Here is an 11,398-nt window from a genome sequence, read left to right as displayed (position 1 = left end):
GGCAGGCAGGAAATGAAGTTGAGATTATAATCAGATCAGCCATTATCTTATTGAATAGCGGAGCAGGTTTGAGGAACTGAGTGACCTACTCCTAATTCATATGTTCAACTTGTTTCAACTTGGTCAAATTCCTTTGAAGGCAGTTAAATACTTTAAGTAAATCTAAATCCTTTCCATCAGTGACCATCCCTCAGGGAACACACACATTTGTGCTTTTTTAAGAGTCCAAAGAGTTCAATAAGAAACAGTTTTACTTGCATTTTAAAAGATTTCTCCAATAAAATTTAAAACAACACACAAAACCACATTTTTTTTAAAAAAAGCTGAAAGACAAGTCAAACTTCATCAGAATAATTCACTGATACTGGTGAATGATGTGGAAAACTACAGTTGACTGACTTGATGGGTCACTATGCTGCAGGCTTTTAAAATCTCCACCCATTCCACACACAGCCTTCTCCAGTAAATAAAGTCCTGTTTTGAGGGAAGAATTAAAAGAAGTGGAGTTAGTTGATGAGAGGAGGCTCAAAGCAGTTTGTGTGTGGTGAAAAGCCCACATTCAGACCAGAAAGGACTTGTTTGATGTGACTTGTAGTTTGAAGGAAAGACATTGACCCTGGTGGTGAAAAGAAAAACTATATTAAGAGGGAGAGAGAGAAAAGAGAAAGAGAGAGAGACTCAGCCTGCAAGACACATGGTAAGAAATGAGAAAACGTTGTTCATCAGGGAAGTGTTTCTGAAGAATTGTGGTTTAATTTGAAAGGAAATAAATATGGAAAGTACCTTTCTGTGTATCCAGGTGAAGGAGGGCAGATTGGGAGGAAATCCAAGTTGCCGGGATTTGGAGGGTTTAGGAGCAGGGAAGGCAGCTGGGAGGATTCTCCTGCTGCTGCTGCTGGCGGGGATGGGGAAGGGAACCTGGCAGGATAACGGCGATGATAATCAGCGGGTGTGGCCGCCGTTGCCGGGGCGACGGGGGCCCCCAGGCCGGGCCCCGGTGAGGGCGGCCCAGGCCTCGGACTGAGGCTGGCGGCTCCACTCACCGCCCTCCTTCCCGGCGGCGCTCCCTTTCATCGAGTAATACCCCCTCCCTCCCCCCCGGTGTGGATGGGCTGGCGGTGAGCCGGCTTTCCACTCTCTTTATCCCCCCCCCGCTTCACAAAGCTCCCGGCGCCAGAGACATGCCTAAGCCTCTTTCTCCAGGTAAACACACACCTGGGGCCCACCTGAGGCAGACAGTACCCCCCCCCACTTCTCATCAGGCCATCAAACCACTGCTGGAGGGAGCAATTCAACTCAGCCCTCTAGTTTCCATAACCTTCCCTGCTTCACCTAATCTGAGGGTAGGCGGGGGTGAAAGGGGGATATCTATCTCTGAAAATGCTATGTGGGGGTGGGGGTGTACAAAAAGGCGGCAGGGTGGTTAGCTCTGCTGCCCCATAGTGCCAGGGAGCCGGGTTCGATTCCCGGCTTGGGTCACTGTCTGTGTACATTCTCCCCGTGTCTGCGTGGGTTTCCTCCGGGTGCTCCGGTTTCCTCCTACACTCCAAAGATGTGCTGGTTAGGTGGATTGGCCAGGCTTTAAATTGCCCCTTAGTATCAGGGGGACTAGCTAGGGTAAACTGTATGGGGCTAGGGCCTGGGTGGGATTGTGGCCGGTGCAGATTCAATGGGCTGAATGGCCTCCTCCTGCACTGTCGGGATTCTGTGACTCTGTGACAATGCAACCTAACCAGCAAGCCTTCCAGACTGTGGGAGGAAACCGGAGCACCCGGAGGAAACCCACGCAGACACGGGGAGAACGTGCAGACTCCACACTGACAATGAGCTAAGCTGGGAATCGAATCCGGCTCCCTGGCACTATGGGGCAGCAGTGCTAACCCACTGTGCCACCGTGCCATCCCACCATGCACAGAGAGGGAGATACGAGTTCCTGAGCTCGGTCTTGCTCTGCCCTGAAGGAAGGGGGATCACTGACTCCCTGAAGAAGCCGAGACTACCCCTGGCTCGCACACATCCTCCACACTAACTGCACCACTGTTGGTGACCAGACCTTCAGCTGCCTGGGCCCCCAAGCTCTGGAATTCCTTCTCCATATCTTTCCTTCCTCCCTTCCCATAGTCCTCCAATATTTGTCCCAAAATCTCCTTCCATGGTTGGATACAAACTTCAACGCCGAGGGATCCTGTGGATGTATAGCCCTGTTTGCCTCAATCTGTGCAAAGACTTAATTTTAAGATACATCTACTGATGCACAGTTATATTTAAATGCTAAACTGTAGGGGTTACCCAACTCTGCTGAGCTGGACAATTGTCGCTAACTTGACTGTGGAATGGGAGGGCATGGCGAGAAATTGACTGCATTCTGAAGGGTACACAATGGAGGCAAACAACAGCAACTGCAAGGGTTGTTTTTCTAGATGGAGATAGCATGCGAAAAACACTTCTAATAACGAGATAAGGATTGAAATATATTTTGGTTTTCGAATGTTCAGTTCAAGTCCAGTTCAGTTCTTAGATTAGAAACCAATCTCCAAGTTTGTGCTTCTGTCAAGTTCATTGAGTTCTTTTTAATAAATGAAAACCATTCTAAAACTCGTACCCGTGCTGTCCCTTCAAACTAATGAATGGACCCAACAAACGCCAATACAACTTACTCCACAATAGGGGGGAGTGTGAATTTCACTCCCGGTTGGGCGAGGATTCGCTTCTACTCCAAGACTTTTCCCCATCCCCTGGTCCGAATGACTATCATTCTCTCCGAATTTCAGCAGCATTCTCCCACCGGGGCAGGGGCTTTGGAAGGGAGAGTGCTTGCCGGAAGAATTTTCCCTCGGTGTACCCGAACAGGCACCGGACTGTGACTGTAGGGGATTTTCACAGTAACTTCATTGCAGTGTTAATGTAAGCCTACTTGTGACACAAATAATACATAAATAAAGTAAATCCCTGTTTTCCCCCGCCCCGCCCCCCAGCTGTTCTGGAGAGGTGGATGAAACACTTTGGCAATTTACGGATGAACACTTAACCCCACTTGTGATTTTTTTTTTGTTTTGTGAGCTGCTCTTTGTTTAATCATTAACCAGGAAGGATGAGAACAGATCCAACCTGTTTTCTCTCTTTTTTTGACAAAGGGCCATCTGGGCTCGAAATGTCAGCTCTTTTCTCTCCTTGCAGATGCTGTCAGACCTGCTGAGATTTTCCAGCATTTTCTCTTTTGCTGTCACATGCCAGCATCCGCAGTAATTTGCTTTTATTCTCTCTTTCTTTAATGGGAAGGCAAAGGGGGAGTGGGGAAGGGAAGTCAGCATGAAACAAAAATCAAACCCAGGTTGCGGACAGAGAATTTTCAAGTTTATTTTTAAAGTTTGTTTATTAGTGTCACCAGTAAGCTTACATTAACACTGCAATGAAGTTACTGTGAAAATCCCGTAGTTGCCACACTCCAGCGCCTGTTCAGGTACACTGAGGGAGAATTTAGCACGGCCAGTGCACCTAACCAGCGCATCTTTTGGAACCCCCACAAACACGGGGAGAACATGCAGACTCCGCACAGACAGTGAGCCAAACCAGGTTCCTGGCACTGAGGCAGCAGTGCTAACCACTGTGGGGGGGACAAAAACTAAATTCCTGCTACCCCCAGTTATCTGGAGAGGTGGATGGAACACTTTGGGAATTCAGGGACTAACACTGTGATTTTTTTTTTTGTTTTGGGAGGTGTTCTGTATTTAGTAATTAACCAGGAAGGATGAGAACAGACCCAACCAGTTTTCTCTTTTTTGATAGGAAGGCAATGGGAGTTGGCATGAAGCAAAAATCAAACCCAGATTGTGGGCAGAGAATTGTACTGTAGATGGGAGGGAAATATGTGAGGCATCCAATTTGATAGGAATAACAGCAAAATGGATTATTATTTAAATATTAAAAATTTGCAGCACGCTGCTGTGCAGAGGGACCTGGGTGTCCTTGTGCATGAATCACAAATAGTTGTTTTGCAGGCGCAGCAGGTAATTAAGAAGGCCAATGGAATTTTGGCCTTCATTGCTAGAGGGATGAGTTTAAAAATAGGGAGGTTATGTTGCAGATGTATAAGGTGAGGCCACATCTGGAGTACTGTGCACAGTTTTGGCCTCCTTACTTGAGAAAGGATATACTGGCACAGGAGGGGGTGCAGTAGAGATTCACTAGGTTGATTCTGGAGTTGAGAGGGTTGGCTTATGTGGAGAGACTGGGACTGTACTCAGTGGAATTTATAAGAATGAGGGGGGGATCTTATAGAAGCATATCAAATTAAGAAGGGAATAGATAAAATAGAAGCAGGGAGGTTGTTTCCACTGACAGGTGAAACTAGAACTAGGGGGCAGAGCCTCAAAATAAGGGGGAGCAGATTTAGGACTGAGTTGAGGAGGAACTTCTTCACTCAGAGGATTGTGAATCTGTGGAATTCCCTGCCCAGTGAAGCAGTTGAATGTTTTTAAGGCAAAGATATATTTTGAACAGTAAAGGAATTGATGGTTATGGAGCTAAGTCCACAAAAAGATCAGCCGTGATCTTATTGAATGGCGGAGCAGGCTCGAGGGGCCAAATGGCCTACTCCTGCTCCTATCTCTTATGTTCTTATTAAGAGAGAGAATTGATTTGATTTATTATTGTCACATGTATTGCGATACAGTGAAAAGTATTGCTTCTTGCCTGCTATGCCATTCATAGAAAAGGAAAGGGTGCAGAATGTAGTGTTACAGTCATAGCTAGAATGTAGAGAAAGATCAACTTAAGGTAAGTCCATTCAAAAGACTGATGGCAGTGGGGAAGAAGCTATTCTTGAGTTGGTTGGTATGTGACCTCAGACATTTGGATTTCCACCCCCCCCTCTCCCCCCTCCCCTCTCCCCTCCCCCAGCCAATGCTTGTATCTTTTTGTCTGTTTGGGAAAGTGGGCTAATGAGTTGATGTAAACACTCTGAAAAATACAGATGTTCTTTATGAATATCAACATATGGAAAGTGGAGTTTTTCTTTTAGTTTAGTTGACTTCAGAATGGTTTGAATTCTTTAATTGCTTCATTTGTACTGGCTTGCCTGCGATTAGCACCAAACTTCTGGTATCATTTGTAAAATTTTGGGCACTGTGCCCCTTTACCATACAATTCTATTGTTTTTGGGATTTTAAAAAATGGTCATGGAATGTGAGCATCACAGGGCAAGGCAAACATTGCCCTTGACAGGGTGGAGATGAGTTGCCTTGAACTGCTGCAGTTCTGTCGTGTATGTAGAACTGCTGTGCTGTTAGGTAGGGAAATGAGCTTGTGCGAAGGCCATCCAATTTGCTTGTGGTGGAATATTTTAGTGTGTGATGCAGCGAACTATGTATGAAGTTATTCATAATGAATACTGTCATCAGTTGCACGTTTAAGTACAGCTCCTGCAGGCTAAGCCCTCTTGACCTGGTGGACTATAGAGTTAGAGTACAATTTTGGCTGAGATTCCTTCTGTGGCACTTTCTTGATTCCAGCTAGTTTGTTCACCAGAGACATGAAGCTGCAATAAATCTGGCACATGGATAAAAAAATCAGTGCTGTGTTTACATACCTTTTTTCAGTTGGCAAGTACATTCTCTGAAAGCAAAGACACTGTTGTTAAAATTACTTGAGTTTTCTTGTATGGCATAATGCATCATCTCCACAACTGTATAATTAGAAATTACTCGAGCCAGGCTGCTTATCTTACTGATTCAGCATCCGATGCGAACTAGGAAAAGAGAGTGGCAACTTATAGGCAGCTATTGAAGTTAGAAACTTCAGTTCCCCTAAACATTTTTGGCATTATGTTCTTAATGCAGAGCTCAGGATATCAGTATTTCATCTGAGTAATAATGGGAGGCTTACTCGTATGACCATACAGTCTGCGATTGGCTGTGCCTGCAAATTGCCTTTTCAAGTCCTCGTTCAATGAGGACGCTGGTACGGTAAGATAGTTCCTGTATTGGTTGGCAGCTTTGCTTGGTAGATTCCCAATCAAACAGTGGGACAAGAGTACTTAACTGTATTAGATCTCTGAAAGCAGGTTTCTAATTCAGCCAGTTGGATGGAGGAAGAATCTCTCACTCCGTCGTTCCAGTAAGTGAACTGAATTTGGACATTTTAATTCCACTTCACTTCAAGTGAGTTTATGTCCATTGTACAAAACTTTTTTTTAAGGAAAAGGTGTGGGATTGTCACTATGTCTTAAGAGGAGAACTTCTTTCTGGGGTTTTGAGTTGAAGTAGATTTCTGGGATGGAAAGCTTTACTCTTAATAGATTTTAAAGTTTTCTGTTGTCAAGTTGCACTCTACATTTCTGGTAGGGTGAGAATTACTGTTGTACTCTTTTTAAAGAAGAGGCGTGTCTCTCGATTGTTGGAAATCTAGGTAACCTATAGTTGATGTGTCTTTAACTAGAAGGATATTGAATAGTAACAGGAATTGTGTTTCTCGAGCCACATTTGGATTTTCTTCTCAAATGTGTAGAGATCTGAAGAATTAAACATTTTCCATCTGATTACTGTTAGCTGTACAAACACTGCTCTTGTTTCTTTGAAGTTTATAAATTGATCCATTTAATATAATCTGACATTTTAATTCCCTGTCAGCAGGTACTGGGGGTGTGGAAGTATGTAAATTGATAGTCTAGTGCGAATTACGTTTGTTACGCGTGTCTCTTCTTACTAGGTCTATCCTGCTTACTTTTCTCATTTAGCCTGACTTGCATACAGAAAGTTGGTTAGACATACAGAAACCAGGACTGCTGAGATACTGGCGACTTTTGAAGTCTCGATTATTTTGTCTTACTGAATCTCCAGGACAACGGTGTAATCATTCAACTCTTACTCATCGATACTCAGGTAACATGTTAACACATTTACCATTACATAATACCTTTACGTTTTAGCATAACGAAAGCTGGCGCATAGATTCAATTATATAATTTTTTTCTGTTTCCTGTCCTTTCTTAGTCTCACACCGCCTCCTCCCCACCCCTGCTCCCATCCCAACCCATTTAAAACCCATTTACACCCTAGGATTGGTAGACCTGCTCAAACCAATATCAGCAAATAATGTTCACCATTTACTTTGGATTTTTGTGACCTGTTTAGTTTATATAAGGCACCACTTCCCTCCTCCATTTACTTCTGGTGCAGTTTGTTTTAAGTTATTGTATTAAAGAAGGAAAACTGGAGACGAATAAATATTTATCGTACACTGTGATTCATGTAGGTGATAACCAAAAAAAACAGTTTTGGATTCAAAATGGAATCTTGCTGTGTAATTTTAACTCCATTAATTTCAATTTTGCGAGCAAGATGTTTGGAGGCAGAGTTTTAAGAAATAGATGCATTGCACAAAGGTATTCCTTGTACTGCAGAACAATTGATCTCTCGGATCCTTTCAGTCGGACCCTGATTGTTCACAAGAATGTTGAAGAGTTTGAAATGCTAAGTTATAATGCCTGCATGTCATTCCCTGAATAGGAGGCAGAGCTTGGTTTGCATGCATGTAATTGCATGCAGATGAAAGCTCTGTTTGTGCATAAATGTGCATTGGTCTGTGTGCTAATGTCCAATGGCATTGAAAAAAATGTTCAATTTTGGATCAGAGTTGATAGGGCAGTTAGATTTTTACTGATACCAGACAACTTAGAAAAATGAGAAGAAGCCATTTGGCCCGTTGAGTCTGCGCCGACTTTCTGAAAGAGCATTCCACCCACACCCTTCCCTCCGCCCTATCCCCGTGATCCCGCTCATTTACTTTGGACACTAAGAGGCAATTTAGCATGGCCAATCCACCTAACCTGCACATCTTTGGACTGGGGGGAAACTGGAGCACCCGGAGGAAATCCACGCAGACACAGGGAGAATGTGCAAACTCCAAACAGACAGTCACCTGAAGTTGGAATCAAGACCTGGTCTCTGGCGCTGTGAGGCAGCAGTGCTAACCACTGTGTCACCATGCAGCCACTTGTAAGATGTGTTCCTCATCTGGGAACACTAAGTTTGCTTCACACCAGAGGTGGTTACATGGCAGTTTATGGAATGGAACCATCTCAAATACATGCATGGTATTTACATCATAATGATGTTTAAATAAATTGCAATTAGTGCAAAGAGTATTGTGTGCATTGCATTATAAGTATCTTTATGGTAGAATGGAGGCAGAGTGATGTACGGTGGGCAGAATTCACACAAATGCTCATTTATTGTCGCGTTATCATGAGTTAAATGTTGACAGGAGCTATGGTGAATAATCCAAATATATCAATTCCCTTGGTCAAAATCAGCAGTATACTGGTGTGGTTTTAAAAAAAAGTTGGATTATGTGCTGGAAGTAAATAGAAATTGAAAAGAAGACTCATCATAGTTCACTTTACAATTGAAGTACGGTACTCAATTGCTTCACATTATGAGGGAATACCTAGACAGTTTGGTGGGTGGTTATATTGTGATGTGAATATTCTTTTGGATGATTGTCTTTGTTAGATAAATGTCCTTGACCAGCTTTATAGAAACATAGAGATAGGAACAGGAGGAGGCCATTTGGCCCTTCGAGCCTGTTCTGCCATTCATTATGATCATGGCTGATCATCCAACTCAATTGCCTAATCCTGCTTTTTCCCCATAGCCTTTGATCCATTCGCCCCAAGTGCTAGATCCAGCCGTCTCTTGGATACATTCAATGTTTTGACATCAACTACTTCCTGTGGTAATGAATTCCACAGGCTCACCACTCTTTGGGTGAAGAAATGTCTCCTCATCTCCATCCTAAATGGCCTATCCCGAATCCTCAGACTGTGACCCCTGGTCTGGACTCCCCCACCATCGGGAACAAGCTCCATGCATCTACCCTGTCTAGTCCTGTTAGAATTTTATAAGTCTCTATGAGATCCCCCCCACCCCCGCTCATTCGTCTGAACTCCAGCGAAAACAATCCTAACCTAGTCAATCTCTCCTCATACATCAGTCCCGCCATCTCTGGAATCAGCCTGATTATGTTATAATCTGTGCCTGAATTGTTCTACTAATTGTCCAACTTCAACCAAACCAGATTAATAATGATTGACATTAATTAACGGTACGTCCCATTCAGATTTAAGTAAGCATTTAGAGCTAACATTGCCCTATGATGTGAATTGTTCATTTAGTGAGACTTTGTAGTTTCAGCTGGAGCTACATGGTCTGAGAGTGTAGTAGTTTACTTTGTGGAAGAGATCAGAAATGTACAATCGACAGTTCATAAGACTTCCAGTGCACAACCAGATATTATGTTGTTAAAGAACTTGCACTTATATAGTGCCTTTCACAGCCTCAGGACAAGTGCAATAATGCACTTTTGAAGTATAGTCCCTCTTTTAAAGAAGCTCTGGAGGAGGCTCATAATTGTGAAAGTACAAATTTGAGGAAACTAAGTTAATTTTCCACCTCCTGTTGAGTTTGGAATTCAAATGTATTAAGTGCATTTCCATTATGCACTGTGACAGAAGTGTCACCAAGGGCTGAAATGAAATGCGGAAATCTATTTTAATAGAGAGAGGCAAGGAGAAGTAGTAAAACAAGTAAATTCCACAAACCATCATCAATATAGGTAAATTCTAACCAAAGTTTGCACGTAATGTTGCCAATACACAGTATGTTCTAAAAAGAATTAATGAAGCCAACATTCAATTCACTGACTTCTAACCCCCATCGACGGAATCCAGTTTCAGGGAGTTGAAGCTCTGTCCTTGGATAATCTCCAAAGCTGCTTAACGCATATAACACAATGCATGAGCCTGGATTATGAATTAAGCATCACTGTTACGATAAAATAAATTGGCAACAGTTTCCAGAGTACGCACGGGTGAAGCGAGATGCAGAAGTCGAGGTCCAAGTAAGTACCTTACCACTTACAAGCTGCGCTATAACAACTTCACCAATAGACTCTGCACTGAACTAAGGATGTGAAGCTGCAGTACCTTCCTATTAAACATGGCAGAAAAAATAGGGCTTATGCATTCAAGTATTAGTGAATTTTTAGTATATAAATGTCATAATTGCTGCCTACCAGCCGCTGCCACTTAAAACTTAATTTTTCAAATGTGGGGATCTCATTCCTTCAGAGTTTATTTGCGATTTTAACGATGCCTTTTTCCTGTTTCTCACTCCTTAATCTCATCTTTCTCTCTCCATTACTTCCCCTTCTGTACATGATCTGAATCCAAGTTGTACTTCCTGGTTTATACTTGTTGTTTTACACTCTGCGTATGTTTGTGAGGAATTCGTCAATCTGGTTGAAAAGCCATGGCATTTCCTGACTTGTTCACACATGCCATGCTGAATCAGATGCCGAATGACAGCTGCCCAAAACCTGTGAAAACTTAAGTGGGGAGTGTCATCAAAGTGAGCATCAAACTTTTGTTTCTTGCCAACTGCTGAATTTCAGCTATTGTGCAACATTGCATAGCACTGATTAACATGAACTGCCTTTCCTCCTTCACCTTCAGCCATTGGGGGAATGGATCATGTTTAAAGGACCCATGTTCACTTTCTCTCGCCCTACTCTTACCACTTCAAACATTGATTCCGATCAAAGAAGCGTTCGCAAAGTTTAGATTTGAAAGCTGACAGGAATTCTTCCTAGTATTTAGACAAACCTTTGGGCACACATCTAAAACTGGATGGGAATGGCCCGGGGATGCTAAAGTTGTTATACAAATGCCCCTAACCTATATATCTTTGGACACTAAGGGGAAATTTACTGTGGCCAATCCACTTATCCTGCACGTATTTGCATTGTGGGAGGAAACTTGGAGTACCTGGAGGAAACCCATGCAGGCAAGGAGAGAATGTGCAAACTCCACACAGACAGTCATCCAAGGCTGGAATCAAACCCATGTCCCTGGTACTTCATTTCTGGGAGGGTTAGCGACCCTGCCTTATAAACTGGGGTTCTGCTGAACTCCCAGTTAAGTTGCAGCGGTAGAGCGCATGAAGCTCTGAGGACATTTCTAGTGCTCGCCTCCCTGAATCCCTGCTAAGTTTTATCCTTTCAATAGCTGATGCCTTTCCTTCATGTTTGTGGTTGCTTGCCAAGTCGCTTTTCCAAAGTCCATTTAGATTTGCTGGTTTTCTGACATGAATTCTAACCCTTGTGTTGCATTTAAGTAAATCATTTGACATGTCTTCCAAATTAAATTAACTTACAAGATATTTTAAAAATTATCTTGTCTTCTCTGTTTCAGAGCATGTATGTTGTCTGAACTGAGCACTTTAGCCGTGTTTATTGTCATTTGTATGTTTTGCAGTTTCTGAATTGCTTAATATTTAATTTGAGTAACTTTTTCCTATCTGCTTTAACACAGATGGATGTGATGTGTCTGTTTTATAAACTG

The 11,398-nt window shown here is 43.0% G+C and overlaps 1 protein-coding gene across 3 annotated transcripts in view; it reads left to right on the top strand.

The window, feature by feature from the left end:
- Window positions 1-510: 510 nt before the first annotated feature.
- The window catches only part of hccsb (holocytochrome c synthase b), an 85,248-nt gene continuing 74,360 nt past the window's right edge, over window positions 511-11,398 (top strand). The window contains exons 1-2 of one of the 3 annotated variants that reach the window (XM_078218818.1): window positions 511-697; window positions 6,734-6,878. The gene's annotated coding sequence lies outside the window, so the exon portion shown is untranslated. Of the gene's footprint in view, window positions 698-5,988; window positions 6,159-6,733; window positions 6,879-11,398 lie in introns of those variants that run through there. The other 2 variants (XM_078218819.1, XM_078218820.1) reach the window with 2 other exon arrangements.

Source organism: Mustelus asterias, chromosome 8 (genome assembly GCF_964213995.1).
Source record: "Mustelus asterias chromosome 8, sMusAst1.hap1.1, whole genome shotgun sequence".
NCBI classification, from domain to species: Eukaryota; Metazoa; Chordata; class Chondrichthyes; order Carcharhiniformes; family Triakidae; genus Mustelus; species Mustelus asterias.
This window is presented reverse-complemented; position numbering and strand designations above follow the sequence as displayed.